General features: G+C 47.8%; 1 pseudogene; it reads left to right on the top strand.

The window, feature by feature from the left end:
- The first annotated feature begins 531 nt into the window (after positions 1–531).
- On the top strand, positions 532–2,968 carry LOC123083894 (receptor kinase-like protein Xa21; annotated as a pseudogene).
- The last annotated feature ends 8,773 nt before the right edge of the window (positions 2,969–11,741 follow it).

An 11,741-nucleotide genomic window follows, 5' to 3' on the forward strand; every position in this document is an offset into this window, starting at 1 on the left:
AGGTCATGTTCATCTCAAACCACAACCTTTTTGGTTAATAGTAAACCATCTGGTACCATAGTTAATGTACAACGATAGTTCCGAATGTACTCTTTTGCCATTCAATCCGCTGGTGACGGATCATGTTTGATAGTAACAACATGTGCAGATGTGTAGAGAGCCATAATGCTAGTACGTGCTGCTAACAATGGTTATCATGTGAGTGGTGCAATGAATCCTACTGTGCTTATGGTTGTTGGGGCCTTACACATTGTCTTCTTCCAGAATAGCATTGGATGGCGGCCTCCTAACACTAGAGCTCCAGATGTACTCTCTTGACATTAAATCGGCTGGTGACGGATCTGGTTTCACCACAGCTAAGAGCATGTGCAAATGTGTAAAGTCATAATGCTTTTTTGATCTGATAAAGTCATAATGTTAGTACGATGTAAAGGGTGAGCACCATGTGGGGAGGGCTAGCGTGCTTATGGTTTGCACTTTGTAGGGCCTTACACATTTTCTTCTTTATTGTGATGAACTCACTATGAGCCCATGGAATTAAACACAAAGATGCATGGTTGGTAAGTCACCACTATATAACAGACTTTGCATATGTTGCCAGTGACAACATCTCATGCAAACTTACTAAACATGGTAGGATTGAGAAGCATCCCATGTCAGTCAAGGCATTTTTTAATGCGTAGGACTGGGAGGAATCTGGAAGGGATGTAGAAATAGTCGGTCCTTGAGGCAAGAAATTACCTCTGCTCTACCTTCCAGTTGTGATGGGTCTTTGAGTGTCGTGAGGGCCCCTTGTGCATAAAGCTTCATAGTTTTAAGATTCCTGAAAATTCCACAAGCAAGGCTTCTACTTCTACTTGTAAGGCAAGGCTGCACTGCATCCACGAATCATCGGAGCTAACCCATCGCTCCGAGCATCGTGAGTCTGAGGCGTTCCTCCCGTTGTTCCGAGCCACATCTAGCACGGCTGCTCGCTCACTTCTGACCCCGAGCGATGCCCGTCGTCGCCTGTCTCGTCCCGTTCCCTTGGAGATGTTGGGGTCGTCGAGGTCATCCTCTACAACTGGGTCTGGGAGAGACGGGTAAAGGATGGGAGGGGTGGTCACGGGTTCTGCGGGGTTGACAGGCTGCGAGGGCCACATTGGCCGGGAGCTTTCAAAAAATTTCAAAAGCTAAGCTTATCCACCATGTTTAAAGCTACATTCCTTCCCCCCTTTTCAATGTATCCCGATTTTTTTTCGGGGCTTCAGTTTATCCCGATTAATAGAACTACTTCTAGACACAAACTAATTCATTGGGCACATACCAACAAGCCTAGGAAACCTTCAATCTCTTGAAACACTGAGCATTTCCAATAACAATCTTAATAGTAGGGTACCAGAGGGGATGTTCAACATTCCAACAATAAGGAAAATTGGATTATCACTCAACAACCTTCACGGACAACTTCCTGCAGAAGTAGGCAACGCCAAGCAGCTCGTGATTTTGCTGCTTTCATCGAACAAGTTATCTGGCCATATTCCAAGTACTTCAGGTGATTGCAAAAGTTTGACACATTGACTTGGACAATAATATTTTCAATGTAAACATCCCCGTTTCATTTGGCAACCTATTTGGCCTAAAAGTCCTCAATTTGTCTTACAATAACTTAACCGGATCAATACCAGCGTCTCTTGGGAACCTTCAACTTCTTAAGAAAATAGATCTGTCGTTCAACCATCTTGAGGGCAAGGTTCCAATTCATGGAATATTCAAGAACGCAACTGCCACACATATTGATGGAAATCAGGGCCTTTGTGGTGGGGCATCGAACTTACACCTGGCTTCATGTTCTGTTATGTCTTCAAATTTATCTAAACACAGGCTACCTGTAATAGTCAAAGTAGTGATCCCACTCGCTTGCATGCTCTCACTGCTTGCTACGGTGATCTTTGTGCAGCTTTGGCGAAGGAAAAACCGTATGAGAAGTTCTATGTCTTCACTCTCATTTGATAGCAAATCCCCCCAAGTTTCCTATAAGGATCTTGCTAGAGCAACAGATGGATTCTCTGTATCCAATTTGATTGGCACGGGAAGATACATTTTAGTATATAGAGGGAAGATACTTCAAGAAGAAAATGTGGTTGCCGTGAAAGTATTTTGCTTAGAGGTAAGGGGAGCACAGAGGAGCTGCATTGCAGAGTGCAATGCTTTGCGAAATGTGCGACACCGCAATCTAGTCCATATCTTAACTGCATGCTCTAGCATTGATTCTAGCGGAAATGATTTCAAAGCGCTAGTGTATGAGTTCATGCCAGGAGGGGATTTGCATAACTTGCTATACTCAATGGAAGACAATGGCAACTCTTTAAAACATGTTTCACTTGCTCAAAGGTTAAGCATTGTGGTGGATATAGCAGATGCAATGGCGTACCTACACTATAACCACCATGGAAGTATTGTTCATTGTGATCTCAAACCCAACAACATTCTTCTGGACAATGACATGGTAGCTCATGTTGGAGACTTTGGACTCGCACGGTTGCAAGTCTATCCCATGTCATAATCCTTTGATGACTCGACATCGGTTTCTTCGCTTGCAATCAGGGGAACCATAGGATATGTTGCTCCAGGTATTATTTTTTATGATCTGTTTTTCTTACTAATTTAGTTGGAAGTGTGAGATTAAACCAATCTGTTGATATATGCAATCTACAGAATATGGAGAGGGTGGTCAAGTTTCTACTCAGATGTTTACAGCTTTGGGGTCATTCTCCTTGAAATATTCATATGAAAGAGCCCAACAGATGGCATGTTCAAGGACGGATTAATCATTGCCAAGTTTGCAGAGGTTAACGTCCTTGACAAGATGATGCAGATCGTCGACCCACAACTGGTACAAGAGTTGGACCTTTGCGAAGAAGCTCCATCGGTGGAGGATAATGGAGTACATTGTTTACTTTCTGTGCTGAATGTTGGCCTTTGCTGAATGTTGGCCTCTGATACGTCCATTTTGCATCATGCTTTTATATCGATATTTATTGCATTATGGGCTGTTATTACACATTATGTCACAATGCTTATGCCCATTCTCTCTTATTTTACAAGGTTTACATAAAGAGGGAGAAGGCCGACAGCTGGGATTCTGGGCTGGAAAAGGAGCAAATATTAGAGACCTATTCTGCACAGCTCCAAAAGTCCTGAAACTTCACGGAAGTTATTTCCAGAATATATAAAAAATACTGAGTGCAAGAATTACCAGAGGGGGCCACTTGTCGGTGTCAAAACCGGCGGATATCGGTTAGGGGGTCCTGAACTGTGCGTCTAAGGTGGATGGTAACAGGAGGCGGGGGACACAGTGTTTACCCAGGTTCGGGCCCTCTCAATGGAGGTAATACCCTACTTCCTGCTTGATTGATCTTGATGATATGAGTATTACAAGAGTTGATCTACCACGATATCAGAGAGGCTAAACCCTAGAAGCTAGCCTATGGTATGATTGTTGTTGTCCTTCAGACTAAAACCCTCCAGTTTATATAGACACCGGAGGGAGCTAGGGTTACATAGAGTCGGTTAGAAGGGAGGAGATCTACATATCCGAATCGCCAAGCTTGCCCTCCATGCAAAGGAGAGTCCCATCCGGACACAGGACGAAGTCTTCAATCTTGTATCTTCATAGTCCAACAGTCTGGCCAAAGTATATAGTCCGGCAGTCCGAGGACCCCCTAATCCAGGACTCCCTCACCACTCACCAGCCATGAGGGTGGGAGGCGCGCCCTACCCCCCTGGGCGCGCCCCACTGCCTCGTGGGCCCCCTGATGGCCCTCCGATGCCCATCTTCTTCTATATGGAGTCTTTCGTTGAGGAAAAAATCATAAGCAAGATTTCGGGACGAGACTCCGCCGCCACGAGGTGGAACCTTGGCAGAACCAATCTAGGGCTTTGGCGGAGCTGTTCTGCAGGGGAAACTTCCCTCCGGGAGGGGGAAATCATCACCAATGCTCCTCTCATCGGGAGGGGCCCAATCTCCATCAACATCTTCACCAGCACCATCTCCTCTCAAACCCTAGTTCATCTCTTGTATCCAATTCTTGTCTCTAAGTCTGGGATTGGTACCTGTAGGTTGCTAGTAGTGTTGATTACTCCTTGTAGTTGATGCTAGTTGGTTTACTTGGTGGAAGATCATATGTTCAGATCCTATATGCACATTAATACCCCTCTGATTATGAACATGAATATGCTTTGTGATTAGTTACGTTTGTTCCTGAGGACATGGGAGAAGTCTTTGCTATTAGTAGTCATCTGAATTTGGTATTCGTTCGATATTCTGATGAGATGTATGTTGTCTCTCCTCTAGTGGTGTTATGTGAAAGTCGACTACATGACACTTCACCATTATTTGGGCCTAGAGGAAAGCATTGGGAAGTAATAAGTAGATGATGGGTTGCTAGAGTGACAAAAGCTTAAACCCTAGTTTATGCGTTGCTTCGTAAGGGGCTGATTTGGATCCATATGTTTCATGCTATGGTTAGGTTTACCTTGATACTTTTGTTGTAGTTGCGGATGCTTGCAATAGAGGTTAATCATAAGTGGGATGCTTGTCTAAGTAAGGACAGTACCCAAGCACCGGTCCACCCACATACCAAATTATCAAAGTACCGAACGTGAATCATATGAACGTGATGAAAACTAGCTTGACGATAATTCCCATGTGTCCTCGGGTGCGCTTTTCTCTATATAAGAGTTTGTCCAGACTTGTCCTTTTCTACAAAAAGGATTGGGCCACCTTGCTGCACTTTATTTACTTTTGTTATTTGTTGCTCGTTACAAATTATCTTATCACAAAACTATCTATTACCTATAATTTCAGTGCTTGCAGAGAATACCTTGCTGAAAACCGCTTATCATTTCCTTATGCTCCTCGTTGGGTTCGACACTCTTACTTATCAAAAGGACTAATATAGATCCCCTATACTTGTGGGTCATCAAGACTCTTTTCTGGCGCCATTGCCGGGGACTGAAGCGCCTTTGGTAGGTGGAATTTGGTAAGGAAAAATTTATATAGTGTGCTGAAATTTACTGTCACTTGTTACTATGGAAAGTAATCCTCTAAGGGGCTTGTTCGGGGTATCTTCACCTCGACCAGTAGAGCAAAGAGTTGCTCCTCAACCTACTGAAAATGAAAATCTCTACTTTGAAATTCCTTCGGGTATGATAGAAAAACTGCTAGCTAATCCTTTTGCAGGAGATGGAACATTACATCCTGATGAGCACCTAATATATGTGGATGAAGTTTGTGGATTATTTAAGCTTGCAGGTATGCCCGATGATGTTATCAAGAAGAATGTCTTCCCTTTATCTTTGGAGGGAGATGCATTGACATGGTATAGGCTATGTGATGATATGGGATCATGGAACTACAAACGATTGAAATTGGAATTTCATCAGAAGTTTTATCATATGCATTTTGTTCATCGTGATTGTAATTATATATATAATTTTTGGCCTCGTGAAGGAGAAAGCATCGCTCAAGCTTGGGGGAGGCTTAAATCAATGTTATATTCATGACCCAATCATGAGCTCTCAAGAGAAATGATTATTCAAAATTTTTATGCTCGGCTTTCTGATAACAATCACACCATGCTCGATACTTCTTGTGTTGGCTCTTTTATGATGAAGACTATTGAATTCAAATGGGATATATTGGAAAGAGTTAAACGCAACTCTTAAGATTGGGATCTCGACGAAGGTAAGGAGTTAGGTATGACACCTAAGTTTGATTGTGTTAAATCTTTTATGGATACCGACGTTTTCTGTAAATTTAGCACTAAATATGGACTTGACTCTGAGATAGTAGCTTCTTTCTGTGAATCTTTTGCTACTCATGTTGATCTCCCTAAGGAGAAGTGGTTTAAATATCATCCTCCTATAGAAGTAAAAGTAGTTGCACCTATTAAAGTTGAAGAAAAGACTATCACTTATAATGATCCTATTGTTCCTACTGCCTATGTTGAGAGACCACCTTTTCCTGTTAGGATAAACGATCATGCTAAAGCTTCAACTGTGGTTCGTAAAAGCAATATTAGAACTGAGGGAGTACTGGATTAGGGGGTGTCCGGATGGCCAGACTATACCTTCAGCCGGACTCCTGGACTATGAAGATACAAGATTGAAGACTCCGTCCCACGTCCATAAGGGACTTTCCTTGGCGTGGAAGGCAAGCTTGGAGATACGGATATGCATATCTCCTACCGTTGTAACCGACTCTATGTAACCCTAACCCTACCCAGTGTCTATATAAACCGGAGGGTTTTAGTCCGTAGGACAACATACACATCAACAATCATACCATAGGCTAGCTTCTAGGGTTTAGCCTCCTCGATCTCGTGGTAGATCTACTCTTGTAGGACCCATATCATCAATATTAATCAAGCAGGATGTAGGGTTTTACCTCCATCGAGAGGGCCCGAACCTGGGTAAAACTTCGTGTCCCTTGTCTCCTGTTACAATCCGGCCTAGACGCACAGTTCGGGACCCCCTACCCGAGATCCGCCGGTTTTGACACTGACATTGGTGCTTTCAATGAGAGTTCCTCTGTGTCGTCGCCGTCAGGCTCGATGGCTCCTACGATCATCAATAGTGATGCAGTCCAGGGTGAGACCTTCCTCCCCGGACAGATCTTCGTCTTCGGCGGCTTCGCACTGCGGGCCAATTCACTTGGCCATCTGGAGCAGATCGAAAGCTACGCCCCTGGCTGTCAGGTCAGATTTGGAAGTTTAAACTACACGTCTGACATCCACAGGGACTTGATCTTCGAAGGATTCGAGCCACTGCTGAGCGCGACGCACTGTCACGACAAGCATGATCTAGCTCTGCTACCGAACAGTGCCCTGGAGGCCGCACCCACGTCGGCTTCGACCCTTAACTCGGAGCCAACTGTGCCGATCGAGGATGGGCGGTTGGATGCCACCTCGGGGGCTGCAACCCCAACGACGATTGAGCCAAGCACCAGCCCCGTACTCCACGAGACCCGTGGCTCCAAGGAGCCGGACTCCTCTCCGGACTCCGAGCCCCCCGCGCCCCTGCCGATCGAATCTGATTGGGCGCCGATCATGGAGCTCACTGCCGTGGACATCTTTCAGCACTCGCCTTTTGGCGATATCCTGAAGTCACTAAAGTCTCTCTCTTTATCAGGAGAGCCCTGGCCGGACTACGGTCAGCAAGGTTGGGGTATAGACAAGGCTCATTGGAGCTACGTCACGATATAGCCTAGTACAGAGGCGGCGCACACCCACTCTGCTTTACAAACGAAATAATGGGTCATCAAATCCCCGAGGGTTTCAACCCCGTAAACATCAAATCATATGATGGCACAACAGATCCTGCGGTATGGATCAAGGATTATCTCCTTCATATCCACATGGCCCGCGATGATGATTTCCACGCCATCAAATACCTCCCACTCAAGCTTAAAGGACCAGCTCGGCATTGGCTTAACAGCTTGCCAACAGGATCAATCAGTTGTTGGGAGGACCTGGAAGCTGCATTCCTCGACAATTTCCAGGGCACTTATGTGCGACCCCCAGACGCCGATGACCTAAGTCACGTAATTCAGCAGCCAGAGGAATCGGCCAGGCAATTCTGGACACGGTTCCTAACAAAGAAAAATCAAATAGTCGACTGTCCGGACGCTGAGGCCCTAGCAACCTTCAAACACAATATCCGCGACGAGTGGCTGGCCCGGCACCTTGGACAGGAAAAGCCGAAATCTATGGCAGCACTCACGACACTCATGACCCGCTTTTGCACGGGAGAAGACAACTGGCTTGCTCGTAGCAACAATATGACCAAGAACCCTGGTAATTCGGACACCAGGGACAATAGTGGCAGGTCACGTCGCAACAAGCAGAAGCGCCGCATTAACGACGACAATGCGGAGGATACGTCAGTTAATGCCGGATTCAGAGGCTCTAAATCCGGTCAGCGGAAAAAGCCATTCAAAAGGAATCCTAGGGGCCCGTCCAATTTGGACCGAATACTCGACCGCTCGTGCCAGATACATGGCACCCCCGAAAAGCCAGCCAATCACACCAACATGGATTGTTGGGTGTTCAAGCAGGCAGGCAAGCTAAACGCCGAAAATGAAGACAAGGGGCTGCATAGCGATGACGATGAGGAGCCCCGGCCGCCGAACAACAGTGGACAGAAGGGTTTTCCCCCACAAGTGCGGACAATGAACATGATATACGCAACCCATGTCCCCAAAAGGGAGCGGAAGCGTGCGTTAAGGGACGTATACGCGGTAGAGCTAGTCGCCCCAAAGTTCAACCCATGGTCCTCCTGCCCGATCACCTTTGATCGAAGGGACCATCCCACTAGCATCCGTCATGGCAGATTCGCCGCATTGGTTCTAGACCCAATTATTGACGGATTTCATCTCACTAGAGTCCTCAAGGACGGCGGCAGCAGCCGGAACCTGCTTTACCAGGATACAGTGCGGAAAATGGGCATAGATCCCTCGAGGATTAAGCCCACCAAAACGACCTTTAAAGGCATAATACCAGGTGTAGAGGCCAACTGTACAGGCTCAGTCACACTTGAAGTGGTCTTCGGATCTCCGGATAATTTCCGAAGCGAGGAGTTAATCTTCGACATAGTCCCGTTTCGCAGTGGCTATCACACACTTCTCGGGCGAACTGCATTCGCTAAGTTCAACGCGGTACCGCATTACGCATACCTTAAGCTCAAGATGCTAGGCCCTCGAGGAGTAATTATGGTCAATGGAAACACCGAACGCTCCCTCCGAACGGAGGAGCACACGGCGGCCCTTGCAGCGGAAGTTCAAAGCAGCCTCTCCAGGCAGTTCTCCAGTCCGGCCACTAAACGACCGGACACCATCAAGCGCACCCGGAGTAACCTACAACAAGACCGCCTGGCACGATCCGAGTAGGCGTAGCAATGCGGCCCCAACCCTCGCAATAAGGCGACGCCAGTACTTCGCATACATAACTACGCTCTAGAGATACCATGGGCACAGGGGGAGGGGCACCATCACGGCACGCCCGAAACGCGGCTTAAACCGCACCAGGGGCTGCCGATATTTTAATTTTCTCTTACTTTCAGGACTCCATTCTCCGGAAGGCCTGTTCGGCAGTTCAATTGCCGCATAAACGATGCAAGAACCAGGGAGGCAGACAAGCCATGCCGCATTACGAAACTCACAGGTGGTCTCTATCACGAGCAGTATACCTGTTTCGCATACTATTCCGCAGCTTGCCCCTGGATCAGACATGTTACATAGTCCAACTTTTTGTCACATTATTTGTATCGTTCTGCTTTGATTGCAGCTATTTTTAATAAACAATGCATAGCTTTTGTCTATTTTTGCATTATCCTTTTATAAATATATGTTCCTTAATGACATGTTGCACCCGTACAATTTGGTACGGCCAAAATACGCCAGGGGCTTCAGTACCCCTCAATATGGTGTGAGAAGTCCGAACACTTTCACAAGTGCGGCACCCCGAACTTATAGCATTATATGCATCGGCTCCGAATCATGTCTTGGGTCAATAGTTGGGTTTGCCCGGCTCCTATGTTTTGGTGCCTTACATTCCGCTATATCGGCTAAGGTAGCACTAGGACAACCACTGCGATTGTGCCCCAATTGAGCTGGGCCGAGCACCTCAGTGGAGAAAGCTAAAACTGACTGTCATGATGAAGCGAGAGATGGTCGCTGTTCGAGAGGTTTTTTCAAGTCCCTAAAGACTTATGCCACTTAGGGCGAGGAGTCGGCTCTGTCCGGCCAAGGCGTGGATAGCGCCCCGAACTCGGTCTTCCGAATACTAGGGGCTTCGCCGAAATTTAAAATTATAGAATTCTATGGCTAAGTGAGAGTGTTCACGCGTTATAGTCCGATTGCCTTGTTCGTTGGGCTGAGCGCCTCCCTCGAAGGACCCAAACATGGGAAAAAGAGCGCTCAGGTTTATCCCCGAACACCCTAGCACTAGCGGCAAGGGGGCGGAAGCCGACGACTCGCCATCTCTCAGAATAGATGAACAGCCGCACAGAAGGTAATATTTTAAATTCCAATAGCATTGCTCAGCGCATATGAACAAGTTTTCAGCGCACAGGACAAAAACGAGTGAGTTTTACTAAAAAATTACATCCCTAAAACATTCATCCGCCACAAGGCGGGCACCCTTCAGAACATCCTTATAATAATTTTCGGGCTTGCGATGCTCTTTCCCTGGCGGTGGCCCGTCCTTCACAAGCTTCTCAGCATCCAGCTTGCCCCAGTGCACGTTAGCACGGGCAAGGGCCCTATGGGCACCTTCAATGCAGACGGAGCGCTTGATGACTTCGAGCCTTGGACAGGCCTCCACCAGCCGCACCAGCCCGAAATAGCTCCCAGGCAGGGCCTCCCCAGGCCACAGCCGAACTAGGAGGCCCTTTATGGCCTGTTCGGCCGCCTTGTGGAGCTCGACCAGTTGCTTCAGCTGGTCGCTCAGGGGCACGAGGTGTCCGGCCTCAGCATACTGAGACCAGAACACCTTCTCCGTCGAGCTGCCCTCCTCGGCTTGATAGAATGCGGCGGCATCGGACACACTCCGGGGAAGATCTGCGAACGCTCCTGGAGAGCTCCAGATTCGGGTAAGTACCAAGTAACACATGTTTATATGTTTGCTTTGCATAAAGAATGCCTTACCCACCACTATCTTCTTCACCTCATCCAACTCCCGGAGGGTCTTCTGGGATTCGGTCTTGGCAGACTTGGCATTTTCAATAGCCACCGCAAGCTCGGACGCTCGCGTCTTCGAGTCAAGCTCCAAACTCTCATGTTTCTTCATGAGAACCTGGAGCTCTTGCCACACCTTGCCAACCTCGGCCTCATACTTTCCCGCTCGGTGCGCTCCGCGGCCGCACTCTTCTCGGCCTCAAGCAGCGCTTGCTTAAGGGTCGCCACCTCAGACGCGGCCCCTACAATAGCCATGTTGAACCTGTTATTTTTGCAATTGCACCCTTTTTATACATATTCAAACAAGGTATTTCTTACCTTCCTTCTCCTTGAGCTGCTTCTTGGCACGCCCGAGCTCTTGCTCGGACTTCTCGAGGCTCTGCTTCAGTGTGTCCACTTCCACAGTCAGTGCGGCGGATGCCAGCAGAGAAGCCTGCATACGCATATTGAGTCCTTTGTTAGACTCCTGCGAATTTTTGATCCTCTATTCGGCTTTTCTTCGTGAATGCCCAACAGAGCATTAGGGGCTACTATCTATGCGATAATAACTATTTTCACATTATTTACTTACCTCAAAGCCTGTCAAAAGGCTAGTACAAGCTTCAGTCAGTCCGCTCTTGGCGGACTGAACCTTCTGGACCACCGCACTCATAATAGTGCGGTGCCCTCGTCGATGGAGGCGCCTTCGAGCACCTCCAACAGATTGTCTGGCGCCCCCGGTTGGACGGAGGTCACTGGCACAGTGGGCTTGCTCCTCTTGGAAGGAGGTCGCCCGCCGGACTCTAGAACCTTTGAAGGTTCCGGAGCAGTGTCGGGCCCTGAGCCGGACTTGGAGCCCCGAGGGGTTTCATCCCCTTTATTCCTGGAGTCCGGGAGGTCACCTTGAGGCGCCTCCAGGACCACCTCCTCCCGGCTTGGAACCTGTTGAGACAACACTTCGGTGTCGTCCATAGGGCGGGGGGAGGAAGCCGTCGGAAGCGAGTTCACATCCGATGAGTCCAGTGAGGCGCTCGACGACGCGTCG

The sequence above is a fragment of the Triticum aestivum genome, chromosome 4A, assembly GCF_018294505.1.
Source record: "Triticum aestivum cultivar Chinese Spring chromosome 4A, IWGSC CS RefSeq v2.1, whole genome shotgun sequence".
NCBI classification, from domain to species: domain Eukaryota; kingdom Viridiplantae; phylum Streptophyta; class Magnoliopsida; order Poales; family Poaceae; genus Triticum; species Triticum aestivum.